Genomic DNA, 18,081 nt, shown 5'->3' on the forward strand with positions numbered 1-18,081 from the left:
GTCTAATGAAATTAAGAATATATGATATTTTATAACGATGGTTTTCTATTGTTTCTGAGATGAATTTTTCCCCTTTTATAACTCACTCTTCTCAGTCTAAAGCGCTTTGCGTTTTTGAAAATTGCTTTATTTGTTTTGAACCTGATGATAATGCTTTTTGAATTGTAAGATTAATTTTTTTTATTTTTTTTATGTTTCTCTGGCAATGTTCTTTGAATTTGTAATTCTGATGTTGATGAAAAATAAAAACATTTATAAATAAGAAAATGCTTGTTTATCTCTGCTGACCTGCCGAGGGTTGGTCCCTTATTTACAAATGTCACGGCCTGGTTAATGTATTTCCAATAAGTGCTGTGGCACACATTGAGGATATCAATTATGCATGAATCTGTATCCTTGAGTGTGTGTGCTGCTTGCCAATGTTACACAAAAATCAGACAAAAAATAAATATTACATGTAATACAGCCAAACAATTCTGATTTACACTATATTACTCTAGCTTAAAACGTCCCTGTGACATCACCTGCATTGTTTAGACAAGTGCCAGGGGGGTGGCCCGGAGTAAGAGCTGTGAGCGGGAGACCAGGCCACCTCCTTCCATAACAAGCATTGGCATAGCCAATAGGTCTCGCCTTTGGGACCTTATAAGTGTTTAGCATTGAGGTCCATTATCCTCCACTGACTGGGAGGATCGAAAAAGTGAGCTGATCGATGGGCAGGCTAGACTAAGTAGCAGCGTTGGGTCCGACCTGCTCAGTCCCAACTCGTAACCCAACGTGACGGTTCTTGTAAAGGACCCATGTAAATGCCGCCATAGACAACAGTGCAGACAGTACACAGACCTCAGTACAGGGAGCTGTAAGGCTGCTGCCTTGTTTACGCGTGAGTTGCGACCCTGCTCCCAGCTACGATCCAGTACATGAGCCTCTCAGGGCGCCCCTCTCACAGCCAGTCTTCGCCCTCCATACACAGCGGCCGCAGCAGGAAAAACCAACACCATCAGCCAGAGCTCAGCAGGTGCTCGATAGCTTGGCGCTCAACAGCAGCAAAACAGCTCGGCGATCTATTGTACAACCTTCACAGGCCTCTGCAGCTCGGCACTCCACTGAACCGGTTTTAGTCCACCCTTTGTGTCAGTGACATGGCCGTAGGATTTTAGTTTTGTAATCTTCTCGAATCGTGCCCATTTATAGATCATGACCAAGTGCAGGCTTTTGATTTTCAGACATAACAGTATCTACTTTGAGTATCACCTACTTTGACAGTATGCATAAAATTAAATGTACTGTGCTTGTCCGGTTTAGGTAGGCGGAGCTGACATTTTACCTAACCCTAACATGGCTGGTCATGGGACTCAGCTTTGAAGCATGCGCACAATGGTTTCCGTACTTATGAATATGTAACAGTAGAATATTTGATATGCACGAGCTTTTGCAGGCTTTGTGGTCACTTTCGAGCGAAAACTCGCTTGTGCAGCAGCAGGACTGAGAGTGAGGAAACGTGTGCTGATCCTGTGGAGATCTCAACATGGTTATGAGTGAGGGGTTACCCCGTGTTGTACGACCCCGGGGAGGGAGGGAGAGGAGTGGTGTGCTAGACCTGAACCAAGGGGCTCCGTCAGGGTTGTGGGAGACGGGTCTCTGCAGCATTACAAATGCATTTAATCAGTGCGTGCCTCGTGCTGAAAGCAAAAAAAAGCAGGGGTGGGAATAGAAGAGGGGGCCTGCGCATGATTCCCTTGCTGGAGGAAGCAGGATCCATCTGTTAGTAATTAACAGATGGTTTGAAAGGAATCACCAAACGTGCACGCGTTGCCATTCAAAGCAGCAAGATGCTTATGCGAGTTGAGGACCCACGATGCAGGGGCCACACTCCTTAGATGCGAACAGTACGTTTGGGGCTCTGCACAAGGCAATCCAGTCTCCAGGCACAATACGTCGTTCCACTCTCACTCCGCATGACCAGTTGGGATCCAGCAGACGATGTTAGCACTTAAGATGGCACCAATCTCTAGGTGTCACTAGTAAATGTTGTGGGTCCCTCGCAGGAGGTCTTTGATGTTCCTGAGACCTTCACAAGAGAAAAGGGGGCACACCAACAAGCCCTTGGAGGACACCCTTCAGGGTGCCACACAGCACCAGGTAGTCAGCCCTAGCTAGCCATTATTCAGGAAGGGTACACATTTCCTGTGGCAGTGTGCACAACGCAGTTCCAGGAACTCCGGTCCAGCGTCACCCCAATCGTATCTATGCCCTCATATAGTATGGCACAAGTAGTTATACTGGTGTGCCTTTAAAGTTGGGGGTTGTTCATAGGGTTTCCCTTTGAACCAATTATGTCTCCCCTAAAAGTCAGTCCTGTCTGCCATGGGGCCGTGGAATGCAGTTCTTAATCTTTAGTGGGGTCATGGTCTGGCTCCCAAGAGGCCAAGTGTCAAAACCTCTCCCTCCAATCTATCCGGCCAGGCCCTTAAATGGCAACAGTCTGTTGTTCCAGTTGCATGTCTAATGTTTATATCTGTCTCTGGGGAATGCACAGATGTGCTCCCCCAGCCCCTATTTTGGACTGTAGTCAAACTAAAAGGCACACAATGAGTTTTAGAGCAGAGAAATGCCCACTTCCTAGAAGTGGAATTTCTAAGCTACTAATGACAAATCCACTGAAAACCTGGCTTTTCCCCCACTAACTCCTACTGCCATTTTCCTCTTCATATCTGCTGACTGACTCCAGGTTGGATGCTCTAGCACCAGGATACATTTTAAATGACAGTGGGCCAGATGTAGGTAATTCCTATTTACCGACTCCTAAATACCGACTCATACCGAATCGGTATTTAAGAGTCGGTAAATAGGAAGGAGGCAGATGTAGGTAAAAAATTACCGAATCTGTAAGAGTCGGTATTTACAGAATCTGTAAATACCGATTCGGTATTTCACATTGATTCCTATGGGCCTTGAAGCCCATAGGAATCAATGGGCATTACCAAATCGGTATTTACCGATTCGGTAAATACCGATTTTTGCAAGGGTGCAGGGGGTGTCACTTTGACACCCTCTAGCACACCGAATACAGGCATGTGTGCCATGTGGCACACAGACATGCCCTAAGGGCATGTCTGTCTGTCACATGGCATAGGTGTGCATGCACACCTGGATTCGGTATTTTACCACCCAATTGAAATGGGTGGTAAAATACCGAATCGGTAAGGCCTTTGGGACTCAGAAGAGTCCCACCTACATTTGGATTTACCGAATCGGTAAAATTACCGATTCGGTATTTTACAGAATCGGTAAATTTACCGATTCGGTAAATTTACCGATTCTGTAAACTAAATGCACCTACATGCCAATTCTTAAATACCGTTACCGACCGGTATTTAGGCTCCTACATCTGGCCCAGTGTGCTTTATACATTGTCAAAATAAAAAAATCCTCTTTACCACAGAGTTTGTCATTATTAATCCAATGATAGAAAACATTATTAGGCTACTCCACTGTAAGTCACTATTGTAGCTTGAAGTAATTTACACCATTCTCCCATGTTAACCTATGGGAAGAGCAAACCTGATAGGTTGTGAAAGCACACATGGGAATTCTTCACTACCTGGTGTACCTGCCCTGCCTTTCACCTACCATTTGCTTCACCCTTTAGGACTTACCCCAGTGGTGCCATAGAGGTAGTGAAAGGTCCCCTCAGGAATGGACAGTGGTTTTGAAAGACCAACCTGAGCATAAGTGCAGTTGTGCACACACAGGCCTGCAATGACAAGTTTGACACATGTTTAAAGACCTCATAGGTGCAAGTGTGCACCCACAGGCCAGCAATGGCAGGCTTGAGGCATGTTTAAAAACATCAGGTAGGCACCACTTCCTAAAGTGTGAAGGAAGGGTGCACACACTTTCACACTGCATTTACAGTAGGAAAGTGTCCAGAGCCCTAAGGCCACTAAAAGAGAATCAGCAAAACCCTGGTGTTGTCCCATGGGAGTAGCCAACCTACTAGGTAGGGTAAAACCCACATGGGGGTTCTTCACTACCTAGGTCGGGGAACACGCATGTGCACCTGCTCTACTTTTCGTCTACCACTTGCTCTACCCCTCAGGACTTACCCTCGGGTGCTCTAGTGGTAGTGGAAGGCCCACTCAGGGTTGGCTAATGAGTTAGAAATGCAACTTGAACATAGGTTTAACTGCGCACCCACAGACCTGCAATGGCAGGCTTTATACCTATTTGAAAGGCTATTCTGGCGAGTTGCCCAGTCAGTGCTGCGTCCCACTATTAGCCAGTGCAGTACCTGAAATGGGTATGTAGTGTACTGTTTTACAGGGCACTCACATGTACAACACCTAAATCAGTCAAGTGAGCACCACTTCCTAACATGTGTAAGAAGGGTGAGCACACTTTCACATTGCATCACAGTTGGAAAGCACTCAGTGTCCTGAGGCCAGAAAAAGAGAATCAGAAAAAAACAGGAGGAGAAAAAGCTAAAGGTTTTAGTGAAATCCATGGGCCATGTCCAACAGGCAGTCATGGAACACAGGTTACTCATGCGATACCTGCCTCACTATAGGTGATGAAGCCTCTATGTCTTGAGTAATGACTAACTGGTGTCTACTGCTTTTAATTTCAGCACTTGGCTCTCAGGATAGTGAGGCGTGCAATTTAAGGATTACTGAGAACTACACAGTGTGCATAATTACACTCAATAAAGGATTGTCAATCTATTATTTTATTTATAGAGAATTTATTTTATGGAACTACCACTTATTCCTATACAGAATAACACCATAATCACTGTAACATCAAACACGTCTGCTGAATTGTACGAGAGCAACAGTAACATCAAACACGTCTGCTGAATTGTACGAGAGCAACACTACTTGGAGATTTCTAGGCACATGCGGGTTCACTTGTGGTATGCTAAACAGCTCCTCTATGTTTCAATGACCTGGAGGTCAGTCTCACTCCAGTGTGGTGCTGACCCTTTAAACGTGATCTCTGGCAATGTTCTATCCCAATCCCTGCTTACAAGGGTGTGGTGTTACTTTCAACTTTTGCAGTTGCTTCCGCCTTGTGTCACTATCCAGAGCAGCCGTTGGGTATTGCTGCTTACCTAACCTTCTCTTGTAGTTGCCCGGTCAAACTGGGGACTGTACACAATCTTAGCTTCACAGGCCCAGAAGCTTTCATGTCCAATAAAAGAGTCCTGTCAACAGGTTCTTGAAGTAGGTAATAGGAGTTCAGTTGATGATTACTAGTTCTAGAGCCTATGTTGTAGGATCAATAGCACACACACCAGTGTGGGCGAGGGGTCAGAGGTCATGGGCATACTAGCCAGAGCCAGGCTTAGTTCAGTCTCGAAATACAGCTGTGGGAGATGATTCACGCTCACTTTGGCACAGCACACCTCGGGGCTCAAACTGGACCTGCAAAGGATAAAAGGAGGGTTGCACACTTGTGGCCTCTCACAGTTTAATTCTGCAGTCCTGTTAATCCCGTTCAGGACATTTAGGGGAGCAACAATCACTACAGGGCCCGCCGGCGGGAAACATCATTTTCAACGAAGGCTTTTCTACGCGTGACGTTTACTACGAGGCACTTACCTCGCAAACGTCTTTTCCACGCGTATGCCTTCAACGACAGTCTTTACCACGCATATACGTTCTGGCTAGGGGGAGGCGTGGAATTCCTTCCAGTCGTTCAGCGTGGGATTGGGGGGTTGGCGGGGGTCGGCTGGGGGAGGGGCTGGGGGGGCCTGGGGGGGTCTCCCCCCCAAAAATAAACAAAAGAGCGGGTTAATTAAATTTAAAAAAAACGCACTTCAGTACCACCGAGGTAAAAGGAAAGTGCCTCCCCCAAAGACGTGCCGTTACGTCAAAATAGTAGTCCTTTTTTAATTTTGGCAGACGTGTTTTGACGCTTGTTTCGATGGTGGATGGAAGTACGGGCTGCTCGTGAAAGACGGGAAGGTGTCAGGTAAGAAAATATTCTTTATTATTTGTGTTTAAACGAAGGTTAAAATGCGTGGTATAATCCTTCGTTGCAAATTCCAGCGTGGTAAAGCCACTTGCGAACTAAAATTCGCGTGGTATTGCCATGCGTGGAACTTGTATTCGTGGTAACATCATATATTCCCCGCCGGCAGCTCCATCCTCCCCGTGATTGTTGCTGGTAGGCGTGTTCAGTCCTCTTTCTTCTGGGCAGCCCCTCCTCCAGAACTACAGCAGGAATTTTCTCTGGGCACACTGCCAGCAGGGAATTCTTCATCTAACTCAGGATCTCAGTTTATCCAGCAGCAGGTTGCAGACTTCTAAGGTGATGTTCCCCCACCTGAGAGGGGGGCCGGTTGTCAGGGGCTCTAACCCTGGTCTTCAGGGTTTCCTTTACCACACTGCGGGGCATAGCCTGCATTTGTCAAAAGGAAGGCCTGGAATCATGATGGCACACTTCAGTGGTTCTCTCATACTTGTACTCCAGATGGGGATTGTGTGTAGCTCATCTGCACTTTGGAACAGGATTAAGCTACATTAGCCATTTCGTATATCTATTCTTAACCAAGACATACACTCCATTTCTCTTTGAGTGATGGCAGGAAAAAGGCGGCACTGCTAGGTGCCATCTACTTTCAGGCCAAGATGGGTCCCCCTGGGCCCACTGTCAAAGAGGACCCATAAATTCCTGGCTCATGGGACCGTACACCAGTACTACATAACAATGCGCATATATTCTGAATGTAAAGAAGGATCTGATTACATGATACTGGCAGAACTTTAGCATGGCAACGATAGCACCCTGCTTACCCATCAACAAGCTCAAGTAAACAAACCTGTTCCTCTACTACCGATTTGGTACTGCTAGTCTCAAGTAATCTGACAAGCTGATGGTAGTCTCACTCTCTCAGGAGGGCACACTTGGTGCGCCCCACCAGATCACAGAGGCCATCCGAGGGTCTCAATGTTGCTAGTTATAAACGGGGTTTACAGCATGCACTCATGATTATCATGTTTGATGATGCTTATAAACGTAAAAAAAAAATAATACACCAGATATTCATCGAGGGGTAACGCAGACCAGAGTAGAATACTCACACGTCATGCAGGGGAACTTTCCATCTCAACAGAAAGTCTCCCCATATCACTACTCTAAATATGGCAAAGGGACCCCCTTTTTAGTAAGAACCTAATATGAACAATCGTGCTAGGCTGCCAAGCAAATAATCAAATGTATTAAGAGCTTTCATTGCTGATGTAGTGGCTCCACACTAGCTTTTGATATGGAACTCCTACAGCATTCAGAAGAGGCTGCTTTTAACACAGTATTTCTCCACCTCATGCACAAAGACACAAGAGCAGGTTATGAATCTACTGCCAACTGGGTGGCAGAAATAATTTAATTCTCTCAGCTTCAACCAAAACTACAAACTAGTATGGAATGCAAAAACCTCATCGTTTGTACTTAAAAGAAAAGTAAATGAAAGGATTTAGGAACATCCATATTGTCGTCATTATAAATCAGCATAAAAGTGGTACCAAGCCATGCTCTCGGGATTCCCAAGATGTTGTGCAAATATTAAAGACTCAGGAAAGAAACTCCCACCAACAGTTGACATTCGCTTTCAAATATTGCTGGAAATTCCATTAGGATCTCTAGATTTATTATTATGAGGGGTTGATAGACTGTTATTTGTTATTGTTATTGTTAACTGGGACTTATATAGCGCCAAATCACCGTCAGGTCTTTAGGCGCTCAAGACAGATGGAAACAACAACAACTGAGTAGATGCCAAAAAAGAAAACATGTTTAGCAGCAATATTTAAATGTTGCAGAAAGCTTCCCTAAACAGAAGAGTTTTTAGAGACTTCCTGAAGTACAAAAGATTTCCTTCTCTGCGAATAGGCTCCGGCAATTTGTTCCATAGCTGTGGAACCATGTAGGTTATTGGAGCTACAACCTAAAATTAAGGATCCCAGTTTTCCTTTTTTACAGATTTTTACAGATAAATACAGAAAACAATGTTTCCTTTCTGGAATTTTTGTTGTTGTTTTTAACATTCTTTTTATTAAACAGATGCTTAGTACACCATTACAAATAATGCAGAGACAGGGTGCAGTCTAGCGGCAGTGAGCATAAAGGAGTAGTACAGTCCTGAAAAAGAAAGACTCCCACTTGTGGGACACCCCCGCGCCGCACGGCCACCAGCTGCTGCGTGTGCCCCCAGCCGCCTCTGCCTCGCTGCCGCCTCGTTGCCGGCTCCCGCCGCTGCGAGTGGTTTTTTGTACTATTTTTGACAGTAATTTGTGCTTGTCTTGTAACTTGTTTTCCCTTGTTTTTCCCCGCTTTTTCGTGCATTTGTGCCTGTTTTCTACTTGTTTTCTCCTCCGTGTTGCCCTCCTTCCTTGTTGTCCGCCTACCGCCTTCCTCGACGCCCCCCGCCCTCCCTTCCCGCCACCGCCGCTTAGCCACGCCCCTTTTTGCCTTCTGTAACCCTCCCCGCTCCCGCCTCCCAGCTGCTCCGCCCACCCGCGCACTTCGCCTTAAATGGCGACCGTGCGAACGCGCAGCGTTGACGCGCAGCGGGCGCGCCGATTGTGCGCCGAAGGCGCGCCAAAGGTAAGCCCGTCTGCGCCCGTCCGCGACCGGAACGCGACCAGCGCCAGGACCCCTGGCCCCCACCGACGGAAGCCGACCCGACGAACCTACAGCGCCGCCGACCTCACCGCACTCAACACCGGCCACATCCCAGGATGTCACCGAGCCGCCCCGAAGCACACCCACGGACCCTTCAGCTGCCTCGCCTGCAAGTTCACCTGCATCCGGACCTTCCCTGCACCCGACAAGCCGAACTCCAGCAGCACCCACCTCAAGTGCATCCTACTCAACACCCGCTCCGTCCACAGACATGCCGTAGAACTCTGGAACCTGCTCGACACCACCGCCCCCGACGTTGCCTTCATCACCGAGACCTGGATGAACGCCTCCTCAGCCCCAGACATCGCCATCGCCATCCCAGAGGGATACAAGATCACCCGGAGGGACCGCGACAACCAGACCGGAGGAGGCATCGCCATCATCCACAGAGACACCATCCGCATCACGACCAACACCGACGACACCCTCACCACCGCTGAACACCTGCACTTCCAGATCCACACCAACCCGAAGACCACCCTCAGAGGCACCCTGATCTACCGACCCCCGGGACCGCGCACACGATTCAGCGAGGACATCGCCGACTTCGTCAGCCCGCACGCTCTCCCCTCCGCCGACTACATCCTCCTGGGGGACCTCAACTTCCACCTGGAGAACAACAACGACCGCAACACCATCACCCTGCTCGACAACCTCGACAACCTCGGACTCAAGCAACTGGTGACCACCCCCACCCACCTCGCCGGACACACACTCGACGCCGTCTTCTCATCCAGCAAAGACGTCACCTTCAGCCACGCAACAGGACTCCACTGGACGGACCACAGCTGCGTCCACTTCACCTTCAGAAGAACGACGATCCACCACCGCCAGCAACAGGTGGCTCGAAGAAGCTGGAACAAGATCACAGCCGACCAGCTCACCGCCTCCCTGAGCCAGCACCCTCCCGCCAACTCAGCGAACCCCAGCCAGGCCGCCGACAACCTCACGAAGTGGATCAGCAACTGCGCGGACGAACTCGCCCCTCTAAGGACCCCGCCCAGCAGATCCTGCAGCAGAAAAACACCATGGTTCACCGACGAACTCAAGAGCTCCAAGAAGAACTGTCGAGCCCTCGAGAAAGCCTGGAGAAGGGAACCAACGACGGACAACATGACCACCCTCAAGCTCGCCACCCGGAAACACCACCAACTGATCCGCGCCACCAAGAAAAATGAATACAAGGACCGGCTGGACAACAACGCACACAACTGCAAGGAACTCTTCAACATCGTGAAAGAGCTCTCCAACCCCAACGCCGGAAACAACGACATCACACCGTCGCAAGACCTCTGCAACTCCCTCGCGTCCTACTTCCACAACAAGATCACGGACATACACAACAGCTTCAACAACCAACCAACGCAAGCCACAACCGCAACGACGCCACCCACCACCACCCTCCGCACCTGGACTCCGATCAGCACCGAAGACACCATCCGCACCATGAACTCCATCCATTCAGGATCTCCGACTGACCCCTGCCCTCACCACGTCTTCAACAAGGCCGACGCTGTCCTCGCACCCCACCTGCGGGACATCATCAACACCTCCTTCGACTCCGCCACCTTCCCTGAGAGCTGGAAGCACGCCGAACTCAGCGCTCTCCTCAAGAAACCCACAGCAGACCCCACCGACCTCAAGAACTACCGTCCCATCTCGCTCCTCCCGTTCCCGGCCAAAGTCATCGAGAAGACCGTCAACAAACAGCTGGCCGCCTTCCTCGAGACGAATGGATCCCTCGACCCCTCACAGTCCGGCTTCCGAGCGAACCACAGCACCGAGACCGCCCTCATCGCCGCCACCGACGACCTTCGAACTCTGATGGACAACGGAGAAACAGCGGCCCTCATCCTCCTGGACCTCTCCGCGGCTTTCGACACTGTCTGCCACCGCACCCTAGTACAGCGCCTCAGCAACATCGGAATCCAGGAGAAGGCACTGGAATGGATCACCTCCTTCCTCGACGGAAGAACACAAAGAGTCCGCCTACCACCGTACAAGTCAGAGGCCACCAAAGTCATCTGCGGCGTACCCCAAGGATCCTCGCTGAGCCCAACCCTCTTCAACGTCTACATGAGCCCCCTCGCGGCCATCGCACGCCAACACAACCTGAACATCATCTCCTACGCCGACGACACCCAGCTGATCCTCTCCCTGACCAACGACCCCGCCACCGCCAGAGCCAACCTGCACGAAGGGATGAGAGACGTAGCCGAATGGATGACGACCAGCCGCCTGAAACTGAACTCAGACAAGACGGAGGTCCTCATCCTGGGCTCCACGCCCTCCGCCTGGGACGACTCCTGGTGGCCCCCCGCCCTGGGCACCGCACCCAAACCGACGGACCACGCACGCAACCTGGGCTTCATCCTGGACTCCTCCCTCTCCATGACCAGACAAGTCAACGCCGTCTCCTCGTCATGCTTCAACATCCTGCGCATGCTACGTAAGATCTTCCGGTGGATCCCCACCGAGACGAGGAAGACGGTCACCCAAGCCCTCGTCACCAGCCGACTGGACTACGGCAACGCCCTCTACGCCGGAACCACGGCCAAACTCCAGAAGAGACTCCAGCGGATCCAGAACGCCTCGGCGAGACTCATCCTCGACATCCCCCGACGCAGCCACATCTCCGGACACCTGAGAGATCTGCACTGGCTCCCGGTCAACAAGAGAATCACCTTCCGGCTCCTCACCCACGCGCACAAAGCCCTACACGACCAAGGCCCGAGCTACCTCAACAACCGGATCAACTTCTACACTCCCAAGCGCCTCCTCAGATCAACCAACCACGCCCTCGCCGCCGTCCCCCGCATCCGAAGAGCGACGACAGGAGGAAGATCCTTTTCCTACCTGGCCGCCAAGACCTGGAACTCACTTCCGACCAATCTGCGCCTGACCCAAGACCACCTCTCCTTCAGGAGGAAGCTCAAGACCTGGCTGTTCGAGCAGTAGCGGCACCCCCCCCCCCTCCCAGCGCCTTGAGACCCTACGGGTGAGTAGTGCGCTCTACAAATGACCTGATTGATTGATTGATTACCCCTGGGTCATTGGGTTCCAATCCCCAGCTATTCTAACGCATACTCTGCACTACATAATTAGATTCTGTATTTCTCCCATTGGGTCCAGATATTTTCTCATTTTTTGGGGCACCCCCTGCTCTGATAAACTACTTTCTCCACCTGCTGGCACCAATCTAGGTCGTATTTCCAGTCCCCAATCCTCAGGGGATCGGCGCCCCCGTGCCCTCGCAATGTTCCTTTTTGCCACCCCGAGGCCATCATGAGCCAAGTTATGGTGTGCTAAGGACAATTTCCTCCCCCATAATACCCAGCAGGTGCTACTGTGCCTCCACTGGGTCCTTAAGACCCACGACATTCATAATAACGCGGGCCACCCCAGCCCAGTAGCGCTGAATTTCGGGGCAGGCACAGATACTGTGAAAATGGGACCCACCTCCCTGCAGAACATGGCGCATCGATCGGAGTCTCATCGACCCAGTAGATGAGGAGTGTCCTGGGGGGCATGCGACCTGCGTAGGATCCGGAGTTGGATCAATCTCAAATGTGCTCATATAGCAATCTCCCTAGGGCTCTGCATCTCCTCCACCCAGTCATCATCCTCCAGTAGCCCCAAGTCAAATTCCCATGCCTCCCTCAAGGGGAACATAGGGTCTGGGGAATAATTCATGAGCCTTTGATAGGTGAGAGAAACAGCCTTATCCACCATCGGGTTGAGTAGTAGTCAGTCCTCTAGTAGGGAGTAGTCAGGTAGCAATTCTCCCTCCGGTACATGACACTGCATACCATGTCTCAACTGCAGTTTGTGGAACTGAACCCCATCGGCCATTCGATATTCTTTCTGCAGGTCCTCACATTTAATCATGGCCCGATTTCACCAGACATCCCCAAGGAAGTCTATCCCGATGAGACTCCACATACGGAAGTCCTGCAGGCACCCCACCTCGCCCAACAGGTCACATTACCAGAGAGGGGTTTGTTCCGTCAATTTGGTCTCCCATCCCAGTAATTTTGTGGGCACTCGCAATGCCTATACCATAGTCGCGTACAGCGAGAAGTTTCTTGGAGCCTATGCGATATAGTGCGGCCTGATATCCCCTGTTTCCCATGGTGTGGCATTCCACTCGATATGCTGGTTCATTGTGGGATGCAAAGAACCAATCATTTATATTAATTAGCTGGCCCGCCATATAATAACTCTGGATGTCAAGTACTGCTAATCTGCCCTCATAGACTCCTATGAGTTACTGTCACGTGCATGACTCCATATAACCGTTGGAGATCCAAACGTGGGTCCCGTGCTCTCCTTGTCACTGGGGTCAAGGTAGCCTGACTGATAAGGGGTGATGCCCTGAAACCAGTCCCAGGATGCTTGTTTCCAGCCCAGGGGGACCTGGCCTGGCAGTACAGACTGGACTATTCCCGTGGGGAACATGGTAAAGACTGATTTCCATATGGCTGGGTCTGAGCTGGAATTTCATAGAGGGCAAAAAACGATGGATTTAGCCCGAGATCTCTGTACCGGGGTGAATGTTTGACATTGTGCAGCACTCTATCCATCAGTTGTTCTATTTGCATTTGTCACCCCGAGTGGGACGGGTATGCCCAAACGTGGGTCCCATGCTTTCCATGCTACTGGAGTCAAGCTAGCCTGGCTGATGAGGGGTGATGCCCCGAAACCAGTCCCTGGATGCTTGTTTCCAGTCCAGGGAGGACGTGGCCTGGCGGTTTGACTGCACTATTCCCGTGGGGAACAGGGTTAAGACTGATTAGCATATGGTTGGGTCTGAATTGGAAATTCATGGGGATAAAAAAAACGATGGATTTAGGCCCAGATCTCTGTACTAGGGTGAATGTTTGACACTGTGCAGCATTCTGTCCATTAATCGGTCTTTTTGCATTTGTCACGCCGGGACGGGTATGCCCAGACATGGGTCCCGTGCTCTCCATGCCACTGGAGTCAATCTAGCCTGGCTAATGAGGGGTGATGCCCCGAAACCGGTCCCAGGATGCTTGTTTCCAGTCCAGGGAGGACCTGGCCTTATGGTTTGGGCTGGACAGCTCCAAAGACTGATTTACATATGGCTGGGTCTGAAATGGAATGGCACAAGGAGCAAAAAAACGATGGATTTTGGCCAATGTTTCACATTGTGCAGCATTCTGTCCATCAATTGTTCTTTTTCCATTTGTCGCGCCGGAACGGGTATGCCCAGACCTGGGTCCCGTGCTCTTCATGCCACTGGTGTTAAGCTAGTCTGGCTAATGAGGGGTGATGCCTCGAAACTGGCCTGGCAGTTCGGACTGGACTGTTCTCATGGGGACCAGGGTCAAGACTGATTTGCTTATGGCTGGTTCTGAACTTGAATGGCAGGTGGAGCAAACAAACTGATAGATTTAGGTCCAGATCACTGTACTGGGGTGAATATTTGACATTGTGCGACATTTTTTTCATCAATTTTGCATTGGTGTTCCTGTGTGGCATAATCCATGACTGGTTGGGTAGATTCCCTACCGTGGAGATAATTGGACGTAGCCATTTAGCCAATACCTTGGCTTTGAAATGGAGTAGGGAGATGGGCATGTGTGAGATGCATAGCTCTAGGGGGGTCTACCCTTCATTGGAATAATAATTATGGTGGCTAATCTCAAGTCCTCTTGTATTTCATCCACATTCTGCGCAGTTTGGAACATATTTGGCATTGGCTGTGCCACCTTATCTGCCACACATTTATATAGTTCCGTGGGCAACCCGTTTGGGGCTGCCGCCTTTCTGGACTGTAAATCATGAAAAGCCCCCACTATCTCCTCCGTTGTCAGGTCTCGATCACTTTCCTTCCTGTCCTCCACCGAAAGTTCTGGCAGGGGGATATCCTGGAGCATTTCAGCACTGTCATCTCCCATTCTACTAAAGACCGACTAGTATAGTGCTTCATAGTAGGCTGCCAAGGCCTCGTCTTTGGCAGCACTGGACCTGCACAGAGGACCGTCGGGCACCCGCAGCTACAAGACCCAACTCTGGTCTCTATCCCTTTTTTCCAGCCACACTCTTAGTTTGTTGGCCTTATCGGCCAGATCATAAACACGTCTCTGCGTGGCTATCGCATGTAATAGGGCCGCATTTTCCTCCAGATCTCTGAGTTCCCTCTGTCTGAGGCACAGCCTGTGCCCCAGGGTAGAGTCAATTGTCTCCTGTCGCGCCTCAGTGCTTGTGATTTCTTGTTGTAGCTCATCGCACTGAGTACCACTTCTTCCTCGTGGCCCCACTTTGATGTAGTCCTTGGCCACCACTTTATATGCCTCCCATAGGGTACTGTGCACACTTACCGAACCAGACTTTTTGTAAAAATACTGTTCTGTTTGTTCCCTGAACTTATCTCTAAACTCTCTAGGATCTATGCATGGTGAGAGAGTGTGGTTCCAGGCAGGGCCCCGGAGTAATACCTCAACTGGGGAATGATCCGATATACCCCTCAATCTATATCGTAATTCACAGAACTGTCCTGCATGTATGTAGTGTTTGAAAATGTAGTCTAGTCATGACCCACTATTGTGTGCCGCCGAGATGTGCGGATACTGCCTAACAGTCGGATCATGTACTCTCCACAGGTCAGTTAGCCTCATCGCTTACGCAAAAGCACGCAGTGGCTCCGGACAAGTGGCCCGAAGAAATACCATAGCTCTATCTAGGTCTGGGGACATTCTGGTGTTCATGTCCCCGCCCAGTATTAGAACGCCTGAGAGCATATCAAGAAATATTTTACTAATTTCCGGAAAGGTTTCAATATGCAACTTCAGTGGTATATATGTAGGACACAGGTTAAGATCACACGTCCCAGCCGGCGCTATGTATCTGCCCGAGGAATCCTGTCAAATGTGACCCAGCAGAAAGTGTACCATATTTAAGTTAGAACTCCCACACCTCTGGAGCATGACGTAAATCCTGCATGGGCACTGGAGAGTGTATCCGAACCTATAGAGTGCTAGATAATGGTTATTCCACATATGCGTCTCCTACAGAAGTACCAAGTCGGAAGGCTCGTCCGTAAGTACTGCAAGACCATGGTACACTTGATTTTGTTGACCTATACCATTGACATTCCACAACAGGACCTTCTGTGCAGTTGCAGATTATAATTCTATATCTTAACGGGGGTAAAATGCAGCCCCTCTGTGTCTGAATGTCACGTACCTCATGTATTGGTGTCCCTTAAGTTGAATCAAAAAGAGCATAGAACATGCATAGTTTAGGAATACATAAACAAATCCCCATTAGAAACACCCCCCTCCCTGCAACATAGTTCTAAAACTACCCACATACCCAATTTGCAGAGTGCCTGTCGACCAACTATCACCATCACAGTGCACTAGGGTCGGCTAGTACGGCCACCTTTAAACAGATGACACCCCCCACCCTCCCTACAAGTCCAGTGTTTAATGTATGTCAATTCGTGTGTCATAAAGAAGTCCCATCACTTACATGACCTTCAAATGGAGAGATGACCAGAGTTCAATCCCCAATCCACTGCGCACCATGCACATCCAAGGCCCAGTGTCTAACTTGGTCCCGCTCCGTCGTCCACCATCCTTGAGCGGAGTTCATTGCCCCCCCCACCCAAAGCATGTTCACTTAGGCGGGCTCGTACGCAAACCTCCGGGGAGGGCTTTTCACCTGAAAAGTGATTGTGCAACTCATGAGAAGAGTCATCACTCTGATCCTTGCATTGCCGCCGGTCACTCTCCTGTTGTCTCTGTTGGTTGGTTGCTTGTCCACCTTCAAGCCAATCCCATACCTTCGCCGATGCTCTAAAATACCACAACTTTCGGTAGTCCAACTCCCGAAGTTTAGTCGCAGAAAACATCATGTACTCGAGATTTTCAGCAGACAGTGCTCTCTGAACATCATCGAAGGTGCCCTGTTGGCAATGCACCAGGAGGGTGAAGTTTGGAAATAACTGGTTAGTTGCATTTTCATATGTCAGGACTCCCAAGTGCGAGATGCCTGCAAAATGGTGTCTTGTTGCAGTAATTTTGGATCCTGACAATAATGGTTCTGGGGGGCCCAGGGTTTGGTAGTGGTATTGGTGCTCTGTGTGCCCTTTCAGTGAAGAAAAAGTTTGCGTGGCGTTTGTGCTTCAGGTGATAGACGATGAGATCCTCCAGAAAAAAGTCCATACAGGGTCCCTCTGTCCCTTCGGGAAAGCCTACCACCCTGATATTATTCCTGATCCTCCAACTTTACGGCCATAATCTTGTGTCGGTGAGACAGATGCTTCACCCGATCTTCCAGTTTTGAGTGGCGGATAGAAGTTTACTAATGTTTGTCTCCGCTACGGCGACCTTCTCCGAGGTCTTATTAATGTCCCGCAGGAGGAGGTTCACCTTTATTGTCACATTGTTCATTTTGGACTGAAGAGTCATTCCCAGATGGTGGATGGCTGCCATTATGGCTCCCAACAAGGGCTCCGCCGTCTCCTGACCCCTGGATGCCTCTGCACGCTCTTCTTTCATCTGCCTGGGCACTGCGTATTTATCCAGTTTGTTGGCCTGGGGTAGGGGTGCACTTTAGGCCTCAATGTGTCTTTCCTGGGGGGAGTGCTCCCTTGCCCCTAATTTCCTCCTCTAGTCATATGCCAGGCTCAGATATTTGATCCCAATAGAGCGCCCTAACAGGCACAGCAATAAGAGAAGGGGAGAAGGCCCCACAGTCCACCAGTCTCCACCAGGCTCCAACTCCCTCACTGACTCACTCCCCACACTTCCCAGCACAGATGATCGGGGTATACACTAACACAGCAGTTCAAGGGGGAAGAGGGGCAGACTTGCAGATGATATGGTTACTGGTCCGCCACCAGCCGTCTCCTCCGGGCCCCAAAGCTGAGGCTAGGGTTTCAGGATCCGGACGACTGCCACAAGAGCTGCCACTAAATTTCAAGGCAATAGGCCCTACCACTGCCAGGCTAGCTTACTGCACTGTAGGCTTATGTAGCACCGCTGGCTCTCACTCCACGGCGGTCCCCGTGGCCGTTTCTCCCTCGGCTCTTTGCTTGGTTACGGACCTTCGTTCCACCAACCTCTCACCTTCACCATGAGGAAGGGCCCCAAGACATCCCTCTATGGCAGTCTTGACTAGCCGGAGCCCCCGCGCCGTGATTGGAGGCGGATGCACAGGTCACTTTCACTGTTGGGCCCCCGGGGCTCTCTCCAGGTTAACACTGTCCTCCCTCGCCGTTGCACCACACCACTAGGGGTGCAGGTCGAGGCCCCAACTCCAGTGATGGCTCTGGGCCGTTTCCCCTCTCATTGTTCTCAGTGGGGGGTAAGGAGAAGGCCCTCAGGTTCGGGCCAACACAGGAAGGAGCGAACGCCGCCG

The sequence above is a fragment of the Lissotriton helveticus genome, chromosome 3_2 (assembly GCF_964261635.1).
Source record: "Lissotriton helveticus chromosome 3_2, aLisHel1.1, whole genome shotgun sequence".
NCBI lineage: Eukaryota > Metazoa > Chordata > Amphibia > Caudata > Salamandridae > Lissotriton > Lissotriton helveticus.